Consider the following 25,516-nt stretch of genomic DNA (forward strand, 5'->3'; position numbering starts at 1 on the left):
TCTGATAACAATAGTTTGTCTTTTCTTTAAATTTTTTTTTTAAATGTTTATTTACTTTTGAGAGAGAGAGAGAGAGAGAGATAATGAGCAGGGAGGGGCAGAGAGAAAGACACACACACACACACACACACACACAGAATCCGAAGCAGGTTCCTGGCCCTGAACTATCAGCACAGAGCCTGATGCAGGGCTTGAACTCACAAACCATAAGATCATGACCTGAAGTCAGATGCTTAACTGACTGAGCCACCCAGGCACCCCAGTGGTTTGTCTTTTCTTAAAGTGTACTTTGATTAATAGAGCTCTTCCAGCTTTTTTTTGGGTTAGTGTTTGCATGCTTCTTTTTAATCCCATTACTGTCAAACACTATCTTTATATTTAAATTATGTCTCTTAAAAGCAGGATAGTTAAGTTTCATTGTGTATCTGGTTTGTTAATCTTTGTCTTTCAATTAGATGATTTAGTCTGTTTGCCTTTAATGAACTCTCTTTGGGTTTTAATCTACCATCTTACTATTTCGATTTTCCACACGTATTCTTGTTTTTCCTCCTTTCTTGCCTCATTTTCAATTAGGTAATTTTTACTTTTCCATTTTTCCCTCTCTTGTATTGGCTTATTACTTATACAAATTTCTATTTTCTTTTGGAGGGGGTACAGCATTCATATTTGACTCATTAAGGCTAATACAAATTAGTATTTTTACCACTTCCTGGACAATACAAAGACCTTAGAAATTTATAACTAGAATACCTTAGTTCCATATATAATCCTCCCAGACTATTGTACTATTCTTTTTTTATTTTAATGTTTGTTTTATTTTTGAGAGAGGGAGAGACTGACCACGAGCGGAGAAGGGGCAGAGAGAGAGGGAGACACAGAATGCAAAGCAGGCTCTGGGCTCTGAGCTGTCAGCACAGAGCCGGACAGGGGGCTCAAACCCATGAACCATGAGATCATGGCCTGAAGCTGAAGTCAGATGCTTAACTGACTGAATCACCTAGGCACCCCTGTACTACTCTTTTAATGTATTTTTAATAACTCCAAGAGCACAGATAGTGGTAAAATGTGGAAAAATTAATGGGAAGTAATGAACCTGGAATATTTAATATCTTTTTAAAAATGTTAAATATAATTTATTTAATTATAAGTTTTTATGATTTATTTTTAATAATGGTTGTGTTTAACAACCAGCTTGCAAAATTCTTGAAAATGTGATAATTATCTCTTGTGAGTCAATATGAACTGGCTCAATTACGCCATTGAGTGAGGTCATTTCTTAGAACAGGGGCCAAGTTTAATAAAGATAATCCTTGGAATTATAAGCATCTCAGCACCCAGACATGGGTATTTATGATTCCTGCACAATAAAACAGCAATCGTGTTTTGTCAAGTTCAACAAACAGGGGCACATTTTGCTGATGACCTGGATGAAGGAATTGAAAAGAAGTTTGTAGACGTGCAACAGTGCAGTACCTGTACAATGGAAATATAATATAGTAGTATGCGACTGTGCATTTCTTACAAACTCTGTATTTGGTGATGGTCATGTTATAGCTTGAAATTGGCCACGGTGTACTATTTACTTCATGGGCTTATTGGTATATATGTTAGTATGTGATTTATTGTTTTGTGTTTTAGACTAAAGATGTTGAAGAAAATTACAGATTCAACCAATAGTGTCTACTGTCCGTAGCATTACATCATGAACAGTATAAAAAATTGTGGAAATATTCTTTTTTAAAAAAATTATTATATTAAAAATTTTTTTTAAATGCTTATTTATTTTTGAGGCAGGGGAGGGGCATAGAGAGAGAGACAGAGACACAGAATCTGAAGCAGGCTCCAGGCTCTGAGTTGTCATCACAGAGCCTGATGTGGGGCTTGAACTCAAGAGCTGTAAGATTATGATCTGAAGTCAGATGCTTAACCTACTGAGCCACCCAGATGCCCCAAATCTACTGACCTTCTTAAGAATCCTAGGGTAAAAAGTTAACAGATGTTACTGACTTCAATATAACAGTTGCTTCTTTCTACATTTTTTTATTCTACTGGAGTTTTCCTAGACCTTGGACTAGTTATCTTATTACCTCTGTGAAAACTATAAAAGCCTCAGGGTCTTCACAGTATTTTTAAAACTTAAAGAGAAATAGCTTTTAGTTTCTCTGTTCATCTATTTAGAATATAAAATAGGTAATACATCTCCTTTTACCTAAAAGATTTTTCTGTTTCTGTGTCATCACCTCTTAAGCTTTTACTTCCCAGAGTTCTTCTGACAGATTTTGTGTCTTGTGATCCCCATGTGAGCACCTTTGCTCCTTCTGATGGCCCTACTTGCAACTGGGAAGGAGCATCTGACACAAGCTTTGGGTTAGGTGCTACCAATGGGGTGTTGATGCCCTTTTTGCCCAATACCCATAACTCAGGGTATCTTAACAATAAAAGATAATATTTTATTTTTTAAATATTTTTTTTGAGAGAGAGCAGGAGCAGGGGAGTGGCAGAGGAAGAAGGAGAGAGAGAGAATCTCAAGAAGGCTGCACACCCAGGATGACCCCAGGGCTTGATCCCACAACCGTGAGATCACAACCTGAGCTGAAATGAAGAGTCAACACTTAACCCACTGAGCCACTCAAGTGCCCCAAAAGATAATATTTTAATAAAAAATTATTCTTTTCCATCCCTGGGAAATCCTCCATACTATGTGATCATTTAATGAGTGCTCACTGTGGATTAGTTATTGCATTTTGTACTTTCTCCTTATATTATCCTCCTGATTAATAACCTCCTCATGTAAATCCAATCATTATCCTCATTTTAGGAATAAGGAAACTGAGATTTAAAAAGGACAACTTGCCCAAAGTTTCAAGTGGTCAGACTGGGATTTGAACCTAAATTCTTCTGGCACTATAATCACTATATTACTCTGTGACTTGTGGACACATTTGTCCTGTTTCTCCTTTGTCACTCTCTCTCTGAAGTAACCTCACTGGTCTCTGCTTCCCATTTTCTTGTCAGAATTAGTCAGTATGCCTTGAAATTTAAGTCTGAGGACAGAACATTTTGTTATTGTGACATGAAAGTATAAACTATTCAAAAATGTTTTTTGAAAAAGGAGAAAGTTAAAACTTTAAATAGTCTCCTCCTTTACCCTCAGTCCACATGAAGATGATCACCAAGTCTCAAATGCATGTCCTATAAACCTGTCCCTGGCCCACACCAGGCCTCCATGGTGCAGGCCTCCAGTCCTTCCCAGTTGGGTAACTGCTGGAGTCTCTAGTTGTTTCCACACCTTGGGTCCTTACCTCTCTAGCCCAGCCTCATCATGGCCCCACAAAGAACATTTTAAAATACAAGTATGACCATTTCAGTTTCTTGCTTAAATTCCTTTAGTGACTTCATTGTCTTGAAGACACGATTCCTTCACTTAGTGGAGGTTTCCAGCTTTCTCAATCACTTCATCTGCTTCTACTTTCTCTTAAGTATCTGAAATTCCAGCCACGTTCAACTTCTTGTAGGTTCCAAACTCTGGCATACTTTCTCATGTCTGAGTTTTCTGTGGGCCCTCCTGCCTTGAATGCTATGCTGTTGTCCTCCCATCTCTTCCTTCATCTGTACTCCCAACTTTCACAACTCACTGCCTTTCACAACGCAGATGTGAGTCTGATAAACCTAATCTGATTAGCTGCTCTTTCCCTCTGCTCCCATGGTAGCCTGCCTGTGCTTCCTCATACCCTTTAGCCTTTGGAATTGTGGATGGCGAGGGCATAGATCATCTTTGAGCTCTCTGAAGGCAAAGATGATAGCCTCATCATAGAACTTGACACCTTGAAGGCACTCGGTACATTTATGTTAGATGAAAAAGAGATGAGAGATTTGCCTGTTCAGCCACCTGCCCTCCATTAAAAATTTCTCCTACAGAAGAGTTCAGTGTAGAAGGAAATGGATGGTAAATGTAAATCCAGTGGGAAGGAAAAACTCAGAAGAGACTGCAGATGCAGCGATGCTAGGAAAAAGTGCTAGCTAAGAACTTGGGGGAGTCATTTCATGTCTCTGGACTGTGATTTCTAGAAGAACGGATGTTGGATGCCATGATTCTAAAAGTTCTTTAGGTCTGTGAATACCAACCTTGCAGTCACACTTGATAGCCATTTGTATTATAATTTTTTTGGTATATAGAACTTCCCAAAAGATCTGGAACCTGATTATTTCCTAATCATGATAGTGAGTACCAATCTCATTTTAAGCATATAAGAATATAATGACTTTTATTGAGTCCTTCTTTTAAAAACTTACCTATTCTTCCTTCAAGTTGCTAAATTAATGACATGTTAACATAAAGCAGTACAATTTTATTTTAAGATATCCTAACATGTCAAAATACACACATCAAAATCACTGCAAAGTAATTCAATGAAGATACTTTGGGAAGCTATTCCTGTAAGACTGTCTTCACTTAAAATATTTTTGGAAGCTCTTGTTCAGAATTATCCTTGAGCACCTGCACAACCTTTTTTTCTAACATTGGCAAATCTGTCTTTGTAGGACAGATTTGTGAACAAAGGGGGTGACTGAACTGTATTACTGTTTTATTTATTAGTTTACTTGCTCTGCTTAGGAAAGTGATAATATATGTTCATTTGGAGAGCATAGAATAAAAAGGAAAATTAACAGAGTTTATATTCCAGTTAAACATTAATCAATCCTTGGGAGAAAATACCAGAAATTATGGGGTTTACAGCCTGAAGGTGATTGAAGTTGAGAATTCTCATCTAACACAACAAACCTTTTCTCTGCCTCCTTTGTCAATGCCCTGGGATGGCATTTGTCTGGAATGGACATTTGTCTGGATGCCTGATTCATAAAAGGAGCAAAATCCCCCCATGCTATCTTTATCTTGGACTCCAGACCTTTTTTTTCCCCCAATAGAGAAAAATAGTGAAGGAAAAAAAAAAGGAACTAAGGATCTCCCTTAATTTAACCAGAGTATTATTTTGGTATATATATTTTTTAATAATTTTAACAATATGTCATGTGTTTTATTTAAGACCAATGGAAATTCTACTGTTTATATCTTGTACCTTGCCTCTTTTACTTAGCATTGTATGATTGCCATTCATTACATTTTGTAAAACATGATTTTTAGTGGGTAATTTTATTCCATAGTATATATTCATATTGTACTATCCATTTTCCTATTGTCTTTATAATAAAGGCATATGGATGTCTATTTGGTTGTATCCACAATGATAAAAAATATTATAAATTAAAATATATTTGTCAGTTTGATAAGTTAAACTACGTAAAAGTGGAATTTTTATCATTAGTGAGGTTGAAATGTTTCACATATTTTCTGTCTTGTTAAATGTTCTTTTGCCTTATAGTCTGCTTTAATATAAATATTGCCATCCAAACTTTTTTTTCATTTTTGTTTCTAGATACATTTTGCTCTTCCTTTTATTTTAGATTTCTGAGTCATTTGGCTTTAGACCTTTCTTATAAACAGCATATAATTGGATGTTGAGAATCTTTGTTTTTGTTGGGGACGTTTAACCCATTTACATTTATTGTCATATTTCATAGGTTTGATCTTTTTGTCAATTAAAAAAACATTTCTTCTTTATATGCCTCTTGTTATTCTCTTTGCTTCTGTTATATGGATTCTATTTTTGCTTTCTTTCTAGTGATTTAAAAGGCACATATCCAGTTTTTACTCTTTTGATGCTAATTTTGTAGTTTTAAAAATAAAATTAGTTTATTTATTTGACTCAAATTAGCTCTGCAAGCTCATCTAAAAGGGGGCATTCAGAAGAAGTCATGAGCAATAGCAGATTATTGGAATCAGTGTTTATTCTTTCAAGTAGACTATTCTGAGGGACAAAATTCATTTGATTTCAAGCGTTATACTTTCGTGTATACTTTATAGTAAAGTGAGCTTAATGAGCATTTCTCTATCAATTAGACCCTTTGGGTACTTCAAGACTAACTTAAAATAAATAGTAAAAAAAAAAAAAAAACTTTATCCAGGTACTCTTTCTCTGTTATGTACCATTCCTTCTTTGTCACCTCTCACTATGTCTTTAATGTAGGGAGTTGGAGAGCAACCAGCCCTTGGTAGGTGAGGGAAGCATGGGGTGATAGAAATAGCTCTGCGTTGTTAGATCTTGGATAAGTCACTTTCCTCTGGGCTTCAATTTCCATATATGGAAGTTTAAGAGGTTGGAGTACATAATCTCTGAGGTCGCTTATAGCTCCAATCTTCAATAATTAAACAAAGTTTATTAAGTACCTATTTTCATAGCTTCAGTAAGGCCCTATAAAGAATGACAAACACAAAAACAATCTATGTTTAAAAAGTAAGAGAAAGAAAAGGTACTAAGCTGATGAGATTCTGTATCTTGATCTGTGTGCTGGTTACACTGTATAGCAGTATGCAAAAATTCACTGAGTACTTTTATCATTCTACTTGTGTATTTTATCCCTCAATAAATAGGAAAACTAAACCAAAAAGGAAGAAAGGAAGGAAGGAAGGAAGAAGAGAAAAGAAAAGAAAAGAAAAGAAAAGAAAAGAAAAGAAAAGAAAAACTGGCAAGATTTTTCAAGATTGTAGCTATGAGGCAGGATGGTGTAGTGGAGAATCCACTGAAAGTACATAGTGAGTTTAAATCCTGAGAACATCAAATATTAGCCTTGGAATCTTGTGCACATTATTGAACCTTTTGAGACTCAGTTTTCTTAGTGAAAATAAAATTTGTGGTTTCTGCTTTATAAGGCAGTCAGGGGTATTGAATGAGTTAAAAGGCACATAAAGCACCTGGCATTTGTGTGCCAGATTACAAAAAAGATGCAGTAAGAGTATTAAACAAACTATATGACAGATTCAAAGAACTAAAAGATTTTACATCGTTCTTTTAAAATCATCCCAAAATTAATAAATCCAGGAAAGCCCAGTAGTGTTAAGGAGACTATAAAGAAAAAGTCAGGCTCCTATTTTTCTGTTGACATGCAAGCTGGTAATACCTCTTTTGGAGAGCCATCTGGCAATTTATAATAAAAACCATCCAGTTTATAATTATGATCTTTAAACTGTTAATCCCACTTTTCAGATTATAGCCTGAGGAAATAACTCCAAAAGGAATAACAAAATTTATTTATTTAAAGATGCTTGACTAGGTTATAATAATGTGTGGGAACAACTAACTGAAAGATGGCTAATTAAACCATTTTAATGATGCAGTGGAATATTGTTCCATTTAAAATGACAGATACATGGACTAAGTAGATATATGGAGAATTCAAGCAAAAAATTAGAAAATAGTGTACACTTAGTGAACACAACCACATAATACCTATGCCTGTGCAATGATAAAGGAAGTGAATTTTGTAAATTTCTGGTTCTATGTGGAAAAGTGATCTGTATTTTAATTTTTGGTTTATTATAGTATAGTGATTGTTAAGTGAGTAAATAAAAATAAACACATGTTCTGAGATAGAACACAGTATCTATGAAAATAGTGTATGAAATATAGAATAAAAATGTACAGCAGGTATATAGGTGTAGAAAAATTGACATTGTATTCCTCATAATATTTAAGAGGTTGCTCACCATTGCCTTGTGAAAGGAGTTATCACTCAAGAAATGCTTTTCCTAGAAATAATTTCCAAGTCAGCTAAAATGCCAAAATATGGAGATGAGAATTCATGAGAGAAGTTGTTCTTAAAGATATCAAGTTCCCTATCAGCTGCATTTTTTTTTCCAGCTGCTTTTTCTTTCTTTTCTTTTGTGATAAAGTAGAAGGTTTTATAGATGCTGAAATGGTTTACAATTGCCTTATTTAGTTGCTCCTATTTTTTTATGTCTCCCCAAAGGGTCACAAAATCCATCATTTAAAAAGAGAAAATGATGTGTTTTTAGTGCAAAGAGAGAATAGCCACTTTAGAGAACCAACAGGAGTGGAAATAAATGGAATCGGGCACCTATAGCCGTAACATACTAAGTACTTTGGATCATCTCAGATGTCAGAAGCTTCACAGGGAAGATGGAATGAGGTGCTGGGTGATGGGGTACCTCCTTTTCATCACTGGAAGGCCTAAATCAACTTGTTAGTGGTTTTGTAGTGAAAGGCTGTCAGAGTGCACAGAATATGGTGAGCCCGGGTGGAGGGATCCTTTGCCTTCCCCTGGGCCTTCCTTTGGGGTTGTCTCTTTGGAACAGAATACCTTTGGGAAATAATGGAGGAATTTGCTCTGTGTGGGAGGGGTCTGGGTGTTTTAGGGGATGGAGGCAGCTTTGTATCTGAAATGTGTTTGGTGTTGTGGAAAATTTTTGACCCAAGTTACACAGTGCAAGGAAGATTCCCCAAAAGAGGACTGGCAAAGATCATAGAGTTGGAAGGAATCTTAGAAATCGATTAGTCCAAACTTTTAATTTTGCCAAAGAGAAAACAGACCCAAGGGGGAGAAATGACTTGCCCAAGGTTATAGTCACCAGTGAGGACATGGCCAAAACCAAGTCTGTTGCTTTCTGGCTATTATTTTTTCTGCTCCACCTTGTTGAAATTGCCCTTACATTCCATCATCACTTCATTACTGACTTTTTCTGCATTTTTCACACAAAAGATTAGCCTTCAGACTTAGAAATGTAGCTCTTTAATTCACAAAGATTTTCTTGACGCCATCAGAGGTGTGAGTCAGCAATCATGATCTATAGCATTCATTATTCCAGAATCCTGTTTGTCTAGTAGTGGGAGAGAAGTTTACTTTCAAGAGCTTGACTCTGGAATCAGACCACCTGGGTTCATATCCCAGCTCCACAGCTGGGATGGTGGATGACATTAAGCAAATTATTTAACCTCTTTGAATTTTGGTATCATCTGTAAAATGGAGGATCATAATAGTATCTATCTTTTAGTTCCCTTAGGTGAGGATTAAATGGGATACCCCATTAGATGTGGACCTGGTTTACAGCAAGTGCTCAATAAATGTTATTGCTATTATTATTGTTCTGAGGATAGTTAGACCTATTTCTGTCAAAAGTCTTAAAGAAAGAAGAACTTTTTTATTTTTTGAGGGATGGATGAGTATTATCTAGGCCCTTAGGTTCTTAGAAAGACTTTTTTGGGATTGTAAAATTCCTGAAACTTTCAACAATCAGAAATCTTTCTCTGGTAGTCTTTTATGGATCTAGTGTTAATTTATTTTCTGTAGCTTTGCATCCAACAGCTATCTTAATTACCCCAGATTTAACTACTATCTTACATTTTTTCCCCTATTTTTGTCTCTCAATTTTTATAGCTTTAGGAGGTATAATTGATATGTACTAAAACCACATATTTAAAGTATGCACTTTGATTAATTTTGATATACACATGAAACCATCACCAAAATCAAGAAAATGAACATATACATCACCAGCAGTGTTTTTGTGTGCCCCTTGGTAATCCCACTATCTTGGTACCTCTGGGCCCCTCCCCATCCCCTACCCCCATCCTCAGCCAAACACTGATCTGCTAGAATTTTATTTAAATGGAATCATACTGTATGTTTTTTATCTGTCTGGCTTTCAGCATAATTATCATCCATGTTGATTCATGTATCAATTGCACATTTATTCTTATTGCTGAGTGTTCAATAATTTTTTCTTTGTGCAGTCTTTACCTCTGTCTTGCTTAACTGGCCATGATGTGGCATAAAAACACATTTTGATGATTTGAAAATATTAATTGGTGAAATGTCTGTGTTTCATGTTCTTATTTTCTATTTCATTGTTATCCAGTATACATAGAAAATACTATACAGCAATTGTAAGTTCCCTGAAAGTAACACCCATTTGCATTCTGTATGCACATTTTAAAAAATGGTGCCTATAAGCAGTATTTTTATTTATTTATTTGCAGGTCGAGATTAAAATTTCCTCCTGTCTCTTTGACTCTCAGTATTAAAAAAAAGCATACTTCCATTGGCCTAACCCAGTGAATTGACTGAATAAATTCAATTATATAAATATTTGCAACAGTTTTTATTTTTATGGTGAAATATTTATTCTGTTAATGTTACGGTCTTTTTTTTTGAAAATGTGGACAGTATGTTCTCACTTCCCTTGCAACTGGAGCATAACATGAAATAAACTAAAAATTGATACGGCAAAAGTAATACATTTGCAAAATAATGAGAGATCGTTTAGGAGGCAAGTCCATTTTTATAATGACTTTTTACCAACACCATGGGATCTCTCAACTATTGACATTCCTGCATCTGGGAAGGAAGAAGATAAAAATTACCATTCAAAATGCCCATTCAAGTTTGGTGAAAGATTTAATTTCTTCATCTATCACAGTGTCATGAGCCCTATGAATACTATAGATCAAGCCTCAGTGCCAGAAGTTCCAAGACTTGTCAGTGTGGAGGGTAGAATTTAGCCAGAGGGAGTCATAAAGGCAGAGAAAACAAACTTTACCCATTCTACTTCTTAAACTTGTGTCCTAGGCAGTTGTCCTGAGTGCTTACTTTGCCCAAGAAGCCTGGGAATGCAGTAATTTAAAAACCGAGCCTGTAGTGGAGGATGTGTATACTGACCTTAAAGATTTTATTCTTTAAGATCATTCTAGTGGCAGATAGAGGTTTATATGGAACCATGAAAAGAAGGTGTGGTTTCTGTACTCAAAGGTAACTTGGAGAATCTGGTCCCAACTTTTATTTTATAGGTGACTAGCTCAAGGTCATAATAACTTAATAGCAGCACTGGGACAGACCTGTGATTTCTGAACCACAAGCTCACTCTCTATGTTGCTGTTGTGTTGCGACTGGCTTGCTGGTGTGTAAGGAGTTGGTATGATTTGTTCTCTTTGAGCTTCTCTACATAGGGATCTGTTGCCTGGGAATTGCATCCTTGATGAGCTATACTTCTTGACCATTGTATCTTCTTTGAGCTGGTCCTTTTTAAAGCCCCCCTTCCCTAGTGTTAGCATCTGAGTCTAAATGCTGTCCTGGATCTTCAGCCCTTGTCTGTGCAGCTTGTCCCCAGCTGTAACATAGCTTCTTATGTACAGGGTGTATAAGAATGTAGTGTGGGTGGGAAGCAACAGATAAAGATCATCCTCCTTCACTGAGAATCACTAGCTTGGGCCAATCCCTTTTACAGACCTGGAGACACAGGCTAAGAAGTTATGGACTTATCTAAAGTTTCACAGTAGTGCATTTAAGATGGTATCTTAGTCAGCTTGGGTTGCTATAACAAAACACCATAAATTGGGTGGCTTATCTACAACAGGCATTTATTCTCACATTTCTGCAATCTGGAAGTCCAAGACCATGGTGTCAGCATAGTTGGGCTCTGGTGAGAAACCTCTTCTGGGTTGCAGACAGCTGACTTCTTGTTGCATTCTCACATGTCTAGAAAAGAGCTAGATAGTTCTCTGGCCTCTTCTTCTAAGGCACTACTCCCGCTCATGATGGCTCCACCCTCATGACCTAATTACCTCCAAAAGGCCCTACCTTCAAATACCATCACCTTGGGATTAGAATTTCAACATATGAATATTGGGAGGGACACAAACATTCAGTCAGTCCCTGATTGATGAAAATCCAAATCTCTTGTTCTGTGCGGGATTAAGTACAGCAGATCTCCCTGAAACACTGTTCATGCCTCATTAGTATCTGTGATGGTATTTAGCCCATGCCCAACAGCTGCAGTATCTAATGGGGCGGGGCTGGCCCAGAAGAATGTATTAGGAGTGGATGTCTAATAAAATGAACAATTGCATGTGAGTGTAACTGCAGCACTGCAGACCGTGTGCTGGAAAATAGCTCTCTTTTATGGAGGTACATCAACTGTCTGTATCGTAACTGATCTAGGTCATTGGTCTCACAACTAATGGCAAACAGAGCAATGCATTTTCTTTCCAAGAGACTAGATATAACTGTGATCTTCTCCAGTTGAAATTAGTCTGTCTTTCATTCTGCTCTAAGAGTAGATTATTTAGATATGTTTTTTTTTAATCTTTTTTTAAAAGTTTATTTATTTATTTTGAGAGAGAGAGAGAGAGAGAGAGAGAGTGAGCAATCAGGGGAGGGGCAGAGAGAGAGGGAGAGAAAGAATCCCAAGTAGGCACTGTCAGCACAGGGCCCAATGCAGGGCTTGAACTCATAAACCGTGAGATCATGACCCGAGCTGAAACCAAGAATTGGATGCTTAACTGACTGAGCCACCCAGACGCCCCTGGATCTCTGTTTAGCATGTGAATCATTTCATTCTTGAACATGTTAGCGGTTCACATGTTGATAATGTGAGGGTGGCTCAAGCAGGGACCCCAGAGGGACCCCACTGCCTAGCTTGGGAGGCACTTGGTAGGTCTTTATGAGGAAAATATTATTTGATACCCTTTAAGGTGTTAGTAGACCTATACATTTTAAAAGAGACTTCAAATAATTTAGCAATATAATTTTGTTCATAGTCTTGATAGTTCTGCTAATAGTATCTGAGATTGTCCCCATTTATCAGAATGAAAAATTGAAATGAAGAAAATAAGAGTGACCTACTTCACTGGAAGGATTAGGAATAAGAAAGAGATAAAGGGATATCTTCTCATTCAGTCTGCTTCTTTACATGCTAGATCAGGACATAGTGATCCTGTTTTTCATTTCACAGGATAATAGAAAAGCAACACTTTTTGGGAAACTCATGACTTTTAAAATATACTATTTTCAGTATAATTATTTGATGTGGAAGGAATGTGGTCAAGAATATAGTTACATGTGATTTGTGATGTGCAGTATCCAAGGGCACTTTCTTTTCTGAAACATATTCTTGAGAAAGATAATTTTAGAAGTTGTCCACACAGTTCCTGACACTGTCCCTTTTCTGTCTTCCAGTACCATAGAAGACTCCACTGATATATACAAATAAAAGACATTACTACCAAGATTTAAAAACATATACAGTAAAACCTTGGTTTGTGAGCATAATTCATTCTGGAAACATGCTTGTAATCCAAAGCACTTATATATCAAAGCGAATTTCAAGAACCATTGGCTTAGTTGTGATCACGTGAGGTTGGCATCATGTACTACTCGTACTGCGAGACATCTGCTGTTTATCAAGTTAAAATTTATTAGAAATGTTTGCTCATGTTGCGCAATACTCGCAGAACAAGTTACTCGCAATCCAAGGTTTTACTGTATATTATCTACATATGCACAAAGAAAAATCTCACAGGTAGCTTGAGTTGGCAGACACATATCTAGTCTCTGTCTGTCTCGATGCTTTTCTTTTGGTGTTTTAGACACATTGATGATGAAAGGGCTTGTTAGTCTTCCTTCCTTCCTTTTTTTTTTTTTTTTAATTCTTTTTAATGTTTATTGCTTAACCAACTGAGCCACCCAGGTGCCCCAGTCTTCCTTTCTTATTTCTCACATTTCAGGAATCAATGTGTCTGATATATATGTGGTGTAGATGGACTGAAGATTTAAAGATTGACATTTATGAAAGTGAGGAAGCCTTGGAGCTGAAGGCGTATGGATGGATATTATTGCACCAATGGATCAATTGTGGTTTTGAAGCTCTTTAGAAACTAAAATGCCGGGAACTTTCACTTAGGATTGTACATTGAATAGAATGGGTTGCTAGATTGTTAAAATATGATTGATCTCAGTGTAACTCATTTTCAACATTTTTTATTTCTGTTTTCAATAGTTGATTTTGGTTAGTCTTCTTTTAATATGATTGAAAGCTGACTTATATATGGAGTACTGTAAATTAATGTATGTCAAACTCATTACTGTGGGGGTCAGATGGGGCAGACTTCCTAACCTTTAGAATACTGCCGGGAACTTCTAAATCCAAGTATGTGATTTTTCCATGGATGTTCTCCCAGCCACTCTCATGCACATCTGCTTTCCCGTGCCTTTTTACCATAACTAAAACTTGCAAAGCCACATAAGTGTCTCCATAATCCTTATTCTTTAGGCCAAACTGTCAAAATCACAGTAGGCATCAGGTGACAGGAGAGGGGACCTCAGACCTGGATACAAATGTTTAGACTGAGGGGTGTTGTTGAGAACTATTTTCTGAATTGAACAAAGCAAGGCACTTTATCTATATACCTACAGTTGCTTTCCTGGATTCAGCTTTTATTTTGAGCGTATTCTTATTGTATGTTTCTTTGATATTCAGGAAGACTTATCCAAGAGTATGTTTTTGCCATTGTGATTTCTTGTAAAGGATGAGAGATTCAGGGGATCAGCAGGGGGCTATGTTCTCAAGGCCTCAGTGGCAACCTTTGGCATATCGTCAGGCCACCACTTTAATTCAGTATGAGCCCCTATAAGCCCTGTACTCTCTTAGAAAACCACACATGAAGACTAGTGTTTGCAGGTAAGACAGTGTTGCACAATAGAAAAAGTAAAGGCTTGCTTTCCTTTTTCTCTTTAGAGCTTTGGCTTTAAAGTTGGAAAAATCCTGGCTTTAGCATGTACTAGTAGGGAGGTTTCTTAACACCTTTGAGCCTCCTTTTCCCCATTTGTAAAATGGGACTATTAACACACATATCCATAGCATTGTTGTGGGGATTGAATGAGTTCCTATGTAATGAACAGTGCATGGCACATTGTAAGTGTATAGTCCATGTCCCCTGCCTTTCCTCTAATAGAGGGTGTGTCCAGTTGAACACACCCACTTCTCCCTAACATACCTTCCGTTTACCTTCCGTAATTTTCCATGATGCTAATTCCCCTTCCACCCGGATCTCTAAGGGAGTCCTGTCAGTGGTTCTGCCTTCCTGTCTCTTTCCTTTTCCATCACTAGCTTGAGATGATTGCTTTCTTGGGGAACATGATTTTTGGAACTGCTAAGGAGACAGCGTACTTCCTAGAGCCAAGGATTGGAGTTTTAATGAGTTCTTTCACTAGGAAAAGAGCAGGGCACTGGGCCATCCTGTGGCTCTTACCCTGCAGTTTGGCATTGCTAGGGCTGGGCACTTAGAAGCTGGATGAATGTGGACTACTGTGTGTGGATGAAAAACCTGTGAACGTTTCTCTTCAGGTTGCTGGAGAGAGAAGTACAAATTAGATTATTAATGATCGTATGGAGGCAGCACAGTCTATTTAGTTTCATTATTAAAACAAGAATGGTTTTGGACGATGTGGATTTTTCCCCTTTTAATTTAGATGGCAGAGAATATTCATTAAGGATATCAATAAAGACCATGTCAGTGATTTAGCCTCCAAAGCTGCCCCCTGCATGCTAAAAGACAGAAAAGAAAATTTAAGTGGGTGAGAATGAGAATGTGAGATTGGAAGCCAAATTATAAACTCATTTCAACTCTTGGCCCGCAGGCTCTGGAATAACATTATTTGTTGTCAAGGATGGAAAACAACTCAGATTCAGGTCCAAGTGATTATTCCACTTTGGCATTGCTGCCTTTCTGCCAACAGCAATTCCATTTGGACATAGATTAATTAGCCAGGCAGGGACGGAAGTGCCGGTTGTGAGAGCAAAGCCAAAAGAGGCAGAGCTGCAGCCCAAGTCGCGGTGGAGGGCACAGCGCTGGGCCGTGAGAGGACCGCCCCAGGCTGGCCCAGCGAACTTGAACCCTAAACCCAAGGTAAACTGTAAAGAGGGTGCAAACACAGATGGCCTCCTGACTTGTATAGTGATTGACGTACCTCACATCGTTACTGTTACTGGCAATGCCTCAGAGAAAACCTTCAAACTTAGTTGAGGGAAGAAACAAAAATGTGACAGATCCACCTTAGCCACCAGGAGGCTGTCCCCACAGAGAAAGGACAAGTGGTGGCAGGCTCTAGGAGCTTCTTAGTCTTTTCTTTGACCGTGTATAGCCACTCCGGACCTTTTTGATTTCTGCATGTGAAACGGGAACAATAGTGTTTTTCACTTTTTGCTGTTACTTGAATTAGAAAGACAGATGAGACATAATTATGAAAACTCTTGGGAAAGATGACTCTGCGTTAATTAATTGAGGATAACATTGTTACCACTTATTTAACAGGAGGGCGTAGGCCCTTTCCAGAATATTTTCCCTGCCTTTGCTTCCAGAGTGATTTGGTTGTACCTTTTTTCCCTCCGCTTTTATCTTCGTTGACGCACGTGTGGCCTTCAGTGGAACTCCTTAAAGGCAGGGGTGGCGTGGGGCGGCCGCCGTACCCCACCGCTCAGCACTCGGCCAGGACCGCGGTGAGGGTGAGAACGAGGGCGGGGCGCGGCGCAGGCGGCTGGGGCCGGGATTCCGCGGGGCCGCGCGCGGGCCGCGAGGGGCCGGGCCGGGGACGCGTGCCCCGGAGATCCGGGCTTTCCCGGCGGCCACCCTCTCTGCCCCTCGGGCAAAACTTCCAGGTGGATTTGCTCTTTTATAACGTTGCATTTCGTGGAACCATTAAAAAAAACAAAAATAGTGGTGGCGCTGCACGCGGTGCTTGCAGAGGGGGGCAGCACTTTCACTCCTGACCCCAACCTGGAAGCCTGAGTGATTTCAGTGCGCGCAGAGCATCCAGGCTGAGCGAGTTCAGAAGCAGCGCGTGGGCAGCGGGCACGTTTCTTTCTGGCGAGGTTTGCGTTTTGGAGAAAGGTTCCTTCTCAAGTCGGTGTGACTCTACTGTGCTTTCACACACGCTTCTACGGAGCTTTCGCCGTTATTTTAAACCTTGCGTGTGTGTGTGTGTGTGTGTGTGTGTGTGCGCGCGCGCGCGCGTGTGTGAACAAATATTTTGTATTTTATCCATTAAAATAGGGAGGGGAAAATACCATCCTGCATTTTGGGGCCATACTGGAATGAATTGTATTTTACATCCTAAATAATTTAAATTTCTACCATTTTGTAATATCGCCTACAGCTGAGACATGGAAAATCACAAGGGCTACTACTTCTTATTTTTATTTTATCTGATTTTATTTTTTTATGTTTTAGATTCCTTTCCATTTCAAGAAGAGAACCCAAGGTATTTTTACCCAGAGGAGGAATGATGTAGTTTCATCCTAACCTTCTTTTCTTATACTTACAGGTAAGTGAGTCTCTTTGTCATAAATTACTTAACAAATGAACTTTGGTATGGTCTGAGTTGTATTCAGTATTCTGGCGGTGTTTGAGATGTGTTAAATTTCATTTTACTGTCAATAGTTTGATTAACAACAAATGATTATTTTAAGATATGAATACTTTTTCAAAGTAATTCAGTTATTTGGCTGCCTTGAATCTTTTTGTTCACTTTGTAAAGCCTGTAATCTACATTTAATGTTACCAACTTCCTTAGAATTTATCTCTTCTCACAGTGGCAAATGACTTAAGCCAATAATGTACTTAGAAGAACTACATAATTCTTCTTAAAAAATATTCACTTGAATGGGAACATTTGTTCTTTTGGGAGTTGTGATAGAGTATTAAGCTTTCTCAAATATTTAGCCTGTAATCAAATGGGCACTGTAATTTTGACCATGCTACAGAATATTTATTTAGACAAAATGGTTTAGGAAATTGAAGAATGATCTTGCTCTCTAACTTATAACACTTCCGGGGTGTTTGGGGAAGTTTGGAGACTAGTACCCTAATGGATTGTATGGTTGGTTTTGGTCTGGGGACAAATGTCAAGGTTGGGAATGTTGTTTAAGTTCTGCTCTTACAACCAGTGATTTTGAGTGTCTCTGCGATAAGATATTTTATTACATTTGACAACACTAAACTTTAAAAAAAGCAAGAACCGGGGCACCTGGGTGGCGCAGTCGGTTAAGCGTCCGACTTCAGCCAGGTCACGATCTCGCGGTCCGTGAGTTCGAGCCCCGCGTCAGGCTCTGGGCTGATGGCTCGGAGCCTGGAGCCTGTTTCCGGTTCTGTGTCTCCCTCTCTCTCTGCCCCTCCCCCGTTCATGCTCTGTCTCTCTCTGTCCCAAAAATAAATAATAAATTAAAAAAAAAATAAATAAAAAAATAAAAAAAGCAAGAACCTTAGGGACATCATTAATGTTGAAATGCAACAGTCTGAAATCTGAAGTGTATACAAACCATTTGTAGTATTCTTTAGAAATGGCTCAATAGCCATAAAAGTAAAAATAGTAAGCTGTGCTTAGCATATACAGATGTTCAAGAAGTTCCACTCACCCTTCCTGTTGATTTAACAAATTTCTGTGGAGGTTTTGTTCAGAATTTGTAACACTGATTGAAATGAAAGAATGGAAGTCAAATCATTTGATTTGATTTTACATTAATGAACTGCTTTGCACTAAAACAATGGAATATGTGGATTGTAAAAGGGATTGCATCTGAGTTACTAATAATAGAAAAATAAAAACAAGCTTGGCCAGAAGTTAATAATACAAAAATAATCAAAGAATAACTCTTCATAAATTTTTTTCTGTGTACAAAGCCAAGTGGCTCAGAGGCCTAAGTGATTCAGGGCCAATGAGGGATATATGAAATTATTCTTATCTTTGGTCTTGTGATGTTTAATGTTTTTTAAAAAAAGTTTACTTATGTATTATGAGGGAGAGAGAGAGTGAGAGTGCGTGTGAGTGTGTGCGCACAAGTGGGGGAGGGGCAAAGAGAGAGGGAGAGAGAGGATCCCAAGCAAGCCCCACACTCAGCCCAGAGCCTGACACAGGGCTCGATCTCACAAACTGTGAGATCATGACTTGAGCAGAAATCAGGAGTCGACACTTAACTTGACTGAGCCATCCAGGCGCCCCATGATGATTAATGTTTTTGAGGATGACTTGGATGATGTTAGAAGAGAACAGTGTCAGTATCACACCACGTAGACCCTAATTATTAAAATGTTGAGATAGTAGTAGGAAAGAGCCAAAGTAAACTTTACAAAATAGAGAAGCAGTGAAAAGCTGATTAAGGTCTGCTTGGGCAAATGTGAAATTATAGGATGTTTGTGCTGTAGTATGAAGCTATGAGAGCAGCAAGACAGGAAGAATGCTTGGGTGGCCAGAGGGCAGGCTGTAGCCCAAGCTGGGTTTTGGTGGTGGTCACAGTGCTGTGGATCCCTGCTCAGAGATGTTGATGTCCAGGAGCTGAGGCTGAAAGCCAGGCTTCAGGAACTGCTCCTTACAGACTGAGGCCTTTATAGACTCAGAGACTTGAATGTCCTTTAGCAGTAGACCTTCCCCAGACTTGCAAGAAACAAACATGTAATTTGGGAAAAGAGTGATTGGGTTGTGTTCTCCCTCCGGTCTGCAGACATGCTACACCAATGCCTGGTGACCATGGAGTCCAAGCAGGGACAGTGGACTATTTGATTCAGATATTTAACAGCATTAGGCCATAAAAACTTTGCAGTAAGGATGTCCTGGTGTCGTAACCACATCCTTCACAGAGCTTGTTGCCCCACCATCCCTTCTCAGTCGGTTGTTGCCCACCATGTTTTCACCCCACTCTGTGCCCTGTTGCTGTTTCCTGTCTCTCCCTACCCAGAAGTGTGTCCACATTGCCACACGTGCTAATTCCTCTTTTCCTGACAAGGGAAAGGTGTGCTGCTGTCTCCAAGTGCTCCTGGTCACATGCTTACCATCTCCATCTTCTGCTCCTCACCTGCCTGACCTTCCCCCACTCACTGTGAGCGCTGGAAGCTGTGTTGGTCTTCATACTCTTCTTTCTACCTGCAATACTTTCTTTTTTTAAAAAAAAATTATTTATTTAGAGAGAGACAGACCAAGTGGAGGAGAGACAGAGAGAGGGAGAGAGAGAGAGAATCCCAAGCAGGCTCTGCACTCTCAGCAAGGAGCCCGATGTAGGGCTTGAACCCATGAACTGCAAGATCATGACCTGAGCTGAACCCAAGAGTTGGACATTCAATGGACTGAGCCAGCCAGGCACCCCTCTGCCTGCAATACTTTTGACCTTGCCACCCACCCCAGGAACGTCTTACCCTTCAGCAGCAATTCGTACAGTGAGCATTACTGTACAGGCATCACCAGCACTCACAGAAAGCTCCTATGAGGCCCTGAAGAAGGGAGTGGGAGGATGAGTGAGTGAATGGAAAAGTGAACAAAGGGATGTCCTTGTCTTGAGGGTAGCTCCTCTGGCTCCCTAGCCCCTTGCCTGTGCTTCTGCACTGGCGCATGTCATTGCGTTATCGCTACTGTTTGTACCAGGGTCTCTTGGACTCCTCTCTGAGCAGAGCACAGGCCTTTCTGTTCTCATTTGGTGGTCAGTTAGTTCCTTGGGGAGTGTCTGGGGAATAGAAACTCTCTTTGTGTAGACAAATAATGTTGTAGGTCTTTTGCAGTTCTGGGAACCCATGAAATGTGATTACCAGGTAACATAAAATGGTAGCTAATTCAGTCTTTATTGGGAATGAAGTAGGTATTATAAGTAAATACTAGTATAAAATATAATATAGTAACTTGGAACATTGCTCATATTTGAAAAACCAGAGAATTAAGCAGAGAAGTTTGTATTTTGTGAATTTTTGGAAATCTTTTCAACTTTTAAAATATTTCCATTTAATGGAATGAAGTGTGACACAAAGTCAGTAAGCTTTTAATGAGTGTCAGTTTTTGCTGCTACAATTTTAATTTATACTCCTGAGCCACAATTTGTTTTCAGCAGATGAAGCTTCTCCAGGCAAGCAAGGGCCAGGAGATTCACATTGGCACCAGAATGGGTATCCAGTGATGCATGCCTTCTAGTGGGTTTTCATTTCTTTCTATTGATTGACACTTAATTAGACCTTGTTTTTTTGTCTTTTCTATTCTCTTTTGGGCTCTGCTTATTGAGATTCCCTTTTCTTTGAGTTAGTTTCTCTCTTCCAAGCCTGTGCTTCAGCCTCTCACAATCCCTGCCTGGTTCTGTCGTCTCCTATCTGCAGAGCCTTCTTCCTCTGTGCCCATCTGACTCCCTTCCTTCTGTACGACTCAGCTCTGGAGAGGGAGTGGTTGGGCCACTGTGCCTCTCTATCACCTTCTTTTTCCCACTGTTTACAACTGCTTACCACTTAGATGTCTGTCCCGTGGCCCTCATGGTCCTCACAGGAGGCAGGGCTCTGCATTTTTAGTGTTTAGCATATGTTTGTTCTTACTCATATTCCCCAACAAATGTTTGGATGAATTTCTGGTATCAAAAACCCTCATCAGAACCTACTAACATCAGGATTTTAATTTGCTGAGTGCTTCATGGTATCTTTCCTTTACCACCTTCTTTCATTTTAACGTTTGTATTTTCTATGCTACCATGGAGATTAGATGGTGAGGGATTTGGAGCCAGGTGTTCTCACTCCAGCACCAGTGCCTACTTAGTTAAATTGTTTAAAATATAAGTCAGAGAGGTTGGATGCAACCCATGTACCCATTCACAGATAGGTGGATAAATAAGATGTGGAATATACGCACACAATGGAATAGCATTCAGCCTTAAAAAGGAAAAAAGTTTGGACACATGCTGCAACACGGGTGAACCGTGAGGACATGATGTGAAGTGAAATAAGCCAGTAACAGAAAAAATAAAAGACAAAATATTATATGACTCAACTTATAAGAGGTATCTGGAGCCTTTAAATTCATAAAGACAAGAAGAGGAATGGTTTGTTGCCGGGGCGGGGGTGAGGGGAGAACATAGTGTTGTCTAATTGGTACAGAGTTTCGATTTTGCAAGATGAAGACTGTTGGGGATTGGTTGAACAACAATGTGAATGTATTAAATACTCCTGAACTGTGTACTTAAATATCATTGGGATTGTAAATATTATACGTATTTTACCAAAATTAAAAATAACAAAAAGTCAAAGACCTTGCTTTTAAAAAAGATAATTAATCATTTAAAAGTAAAAACAAAATTGAAAGGAATTTCTTTGGGGACTTTTCCTTCCTTAAGCTTTATTTTTCATTTGGGCAGATCTTTAAATCACCTTTTATTTAAAAATGTATTCTGTAATAAAAACAAACTGGATTTACATTGATAAGACCTTTGGGATTTACTTTTAGTCCTTGTTATTCCTTTTCTTATTTTTGCCTATATTTGCAGTTAAAATCTGATTCAAAATTATCCACTTCCTCACCTGTTTTTCTTCAGTAAAGAGAATAGGATCTTATTGCTCATCCAGAAAAACTTGTATGACATTTAAAAAATTACTTTTATGATTAAGGGAAGAAATATTTGTTCTGTCATGAGCAGAGGGCATGACAGACTCCAGGCTTTGATTTGATTGCTCATAAGGAGCCAGCTACTTCAGTCATTTTTTTTTTTTCCATCACACTAATGGACCTTTTATGTGGAAAATCATGACTCTAAAACTGTAAATAACACTCTGGTGCTTGAAAGAGCACAATTTCAAAATGTTCAGCTGACACCTAGGAAGCAGTTCTTTTACTTGAAGGTTCTGACCCAGTGTGTAATATCTTTCCTGAAGAATATAAAATGAAACTTGAATCTCGTCAGCCTGTGAACATGTTTGTTGAGATGGGATGGCAAGGATCTGATGGGGCTATGTGTAAAGGTTTGAGGGAAAGGGGGGGATGAAAATTAGAGGTGAAGGTGGGCAAAAGAAAGAATTATAACCTTCTGGAAACGTTTAGCTCGATTGTTACTTAGTTTTTTTAAGTGCTTATTTATTTATTTTGAGAAAGAGTGTGAGAACACGAACAGGGAGAAGGGTAGAGAGAGAAGGAGTGAGAGAATTCCAAACAGGCTCCACGCTCACTATGGAGCCTGATGCAGGGCTTGATGCCATGACTGTAAGTTTATGACCTGGGCTGAAGTCAAGAGTCAGTCGCCTGACTGAGCGCCCCAAAGATTTTTTAACATTACTGACATGATTCTATGATCAGAGCCACCAGAAAACACTAAATTCATCTCTACTATTAGGAAACCATCTAATCCAAGTTGATACTTTAAATTTTTTTCTAAAGCTCTTTAAAAATATGTGGTAATTAGAAGTATTAATATTTACACTTAAACCTTTTAATAAAGACTTGCATATTTTCAGCTCAGCAAACATAAGAGACTTACTGCAAGTTAGACTTTAAATACACTTTGTGGTTATGAAGTGTCAATTTTTGGATTGGAATCCAGTGTCTGGTGAAGGTGTCAGTCCTCTGCAGGAAAAATGAGAAGAGTCAGGTGATGTTTTCAAAGAGCTAATACTCTAAGAGAATAATCTTTAGTTTGAGGCTCTGGTCTTTTTTCTTATGTATTAATATTTAAAATATCTATTCTTTTAGAATGTAATGATAATTAATATTTAAAATTCTATTTCTTGACAAATTAAAATATTGGATATTATTTAGGATTCTTGATTGCAAGAAACAGGAAAGACATATATTGGAAGAATGTCTCAGTATTAATAGAAGAATCAAAATCTCAAATATAAGAAAAGCTTGCAGCCAGGGCTGATTGTATCATTAAATGTGTTTTTCTTTTTAAAGTTTATTTATTCATTTTGTGGGAGAGAGATGGAGAGATAAAGAGCAAGCAGGGGAGGGGCAGAGAGAGGAGAGGAAGAGAATCCTGTGACTCGGGGCTCTAACTCACCAACTGTGAGATCGTGACTTGAGCGGAAATCAAGGGTCAGACGCTTAACTGACTGAGCCACCCAGGTGCCCCTAAATGTGTTTTCTAAGTTTATAGAAAATGTGAATAGCCACCTAATCCTGAGCCTGTGGGATATATGCCAAGGAACAGTCTTGATAGAAGGGGAAAAAAGGATTAAATTAAAATTAAATTAAATGCCATCATATGATTTACAACATTTGACTTTTAGGATATTTTTTTGCAGGCAAGTGAAATATAATACTTACCTATAGTCTTGGAAAATTGTCCTAATTTGAATTCTGACCTAAAGTTGGAACAGAAGCTGTACTTGGGCATGGATTAGCTGGCCGCATGAGGGTCAGGTGTGTTGTTCTTGTGTTATATCATCTTCCCCTGAAGTCGTTGTTGTGGGTTTTGGTCTCAGTGCTATTGTTCGTTTCACTGTAATTTGATACATGACATCTTAACTATTATTTTTAGTACATGGAAAGCCAGATTATGGATATCACTGTGACCTGACCTCTCTCCATCCTTTGACTCTTTGGCCCCTGTCCTTGAAACTCTCGCTTCTCTTGGTTTATATAACGTTAACAATACGTGCTTACAGTTTTCTCCCTCTTTTCTGGTTGTTCCTTCCTAATCTCCTTCCCGTCGCCTATATATTAATGTTCCTTTGCATTCTGTACTCTCTCCTCTTAGTCTGTACCTCTGTGTAGTTTCTTCTGGTCTAGATGGCGAACTTTCATCCATTTATTTCCAGCTGGTTATTTCCAGCTTTGTTCCCCTGGCTCACACTATTCTTCTGTGCCGCAGACTCCTTGCCATTCCTACTGCATACCCCACCAGGGCCCTCTACTCCTTGTCCCCAGTTGAGCTGATTAAGTTAGAGCCAGGTGGTGAGGATCCTGTTTCCTGCCTCTCCCCAACTAGGTTGCTACCCTAAACAAGTCAACACTTTTCTAACTTGGACCCATTATAAACAAACATAAGTAGTAAATAACTACCAAGTTGTGGATGAAAATGAGACTGTGCACACATCACTGAATTTCTTGTAATAAAGTTGCCAGATGAATTCACATTCTCAGCAGTATTGCAAACTGGTATGTACCTCCTTCCAAATAGATGATGCTGCAGAACCCCTCTATTCTATTGTTCTAGGAGCCAGTGGCAAGGGCATGAATACCTCTACATTGAAAGAGAGATCCTTAGAAGGGAAGTCCTGTCCAAACTTGGATCAGATAATGCCACCATTATCAAGGGGCATGGCTTTCTTCTCTGTGTCGTCCCTCTCGAGAGGCAAAATTTTAAACTCTCAACACAAGCAGTAGACTTCCAGCTATGATTTGTTTCATACTCGTACTTCATATGTGACTAGCATTTCAAATACGCAACAACAAAAAGCCATAGGCAGGGTACTCAGCTGGTGATAACAAAGATATTAATATAATACTATCTTCAATATATAGTAGTCAGTGAGAACTTATCACAGACATTATTATTATTTCTATAGATTATTATTTGATCCTGAGTAATGTGAAAATAAGGTTCATCTAAGCAAACTTAAAAAAAATCCAGTAACTCATGTCCTTCCAGAATATTACCTAAGTACAAATACTACCCATACACATTGCCATTTCTTATAGTATGCCAGTGCACTCAGAAAATTTGCTAAGTGTCTTCTATGCACTAGGCAGGATTCTAGGAGTTGGAAATACAGAAGTGAACAAGAGATAAGAACCCCTGCCCTCATGAAGTTTTTCCTCTGGATCTAGGAGTCTGAACATTTAGCAAGATAACTGGTTTTTGACATTTCCATTTTATTCCAAGGTTTATTTACTATTATAAATCCCATCTCCTTTTGATCACAAAGTCTTGGATTGTTAGAGCTGAAAGAAATGACTTAACTGCTCTATGCATGGCATGAATTCTGGGCAGGTGGGCAGGGGTCCTAAATTGTAGTTGTACTTGACCATATGACCTTGAATGATTTCTTTACATCTCTGAGTCTCAATTTCCTCACCTGTTAAACAAGGACTGGATTTAAAT

The 25,516-nt window shown here is 38.5% G+C and overlaps 1 protein-coding gene across 3 annotated transcripts in view; it reads left to right on the plus strand.

Moving 5' to 3' along the window:
• Nucleotides 1–25,516, plus strand: part of CSGALNACT1 (chondroitin sulfate N-acetylgalactosaminyltransferase 1) — a 341,653-nt gene that overhangs the window by 141,291 nt on the left and 174,846 nt on the right. For all 3 annotated transcript variants that reach the window (XM_049632468.1, XM_049632469.1, XM_049632470.1), the window contains one exon: nucleotides 16,917–17,010. The gene's annotated coding sequence lies outside the window, so the exon portion shown is untranslated. The remainder of the gene's footprint in view (nucleotides 1–16,916; nucleotides 17,011–25,516) is intronic.

This window comes from Panthera uncia, chromosome B1 (assembly GCF_023721935.1).
Source record: "Panthera uncia isolate 11264 chromosome B1, Puncia_PCG_1.0, whole genome shotgun sequence".
NCBI classification, from domain to species: Eukaryota; Metazoa; Chordata; class Mammalia; order Carnivora; family Felidae; genus Panthera; species Panthera uncia.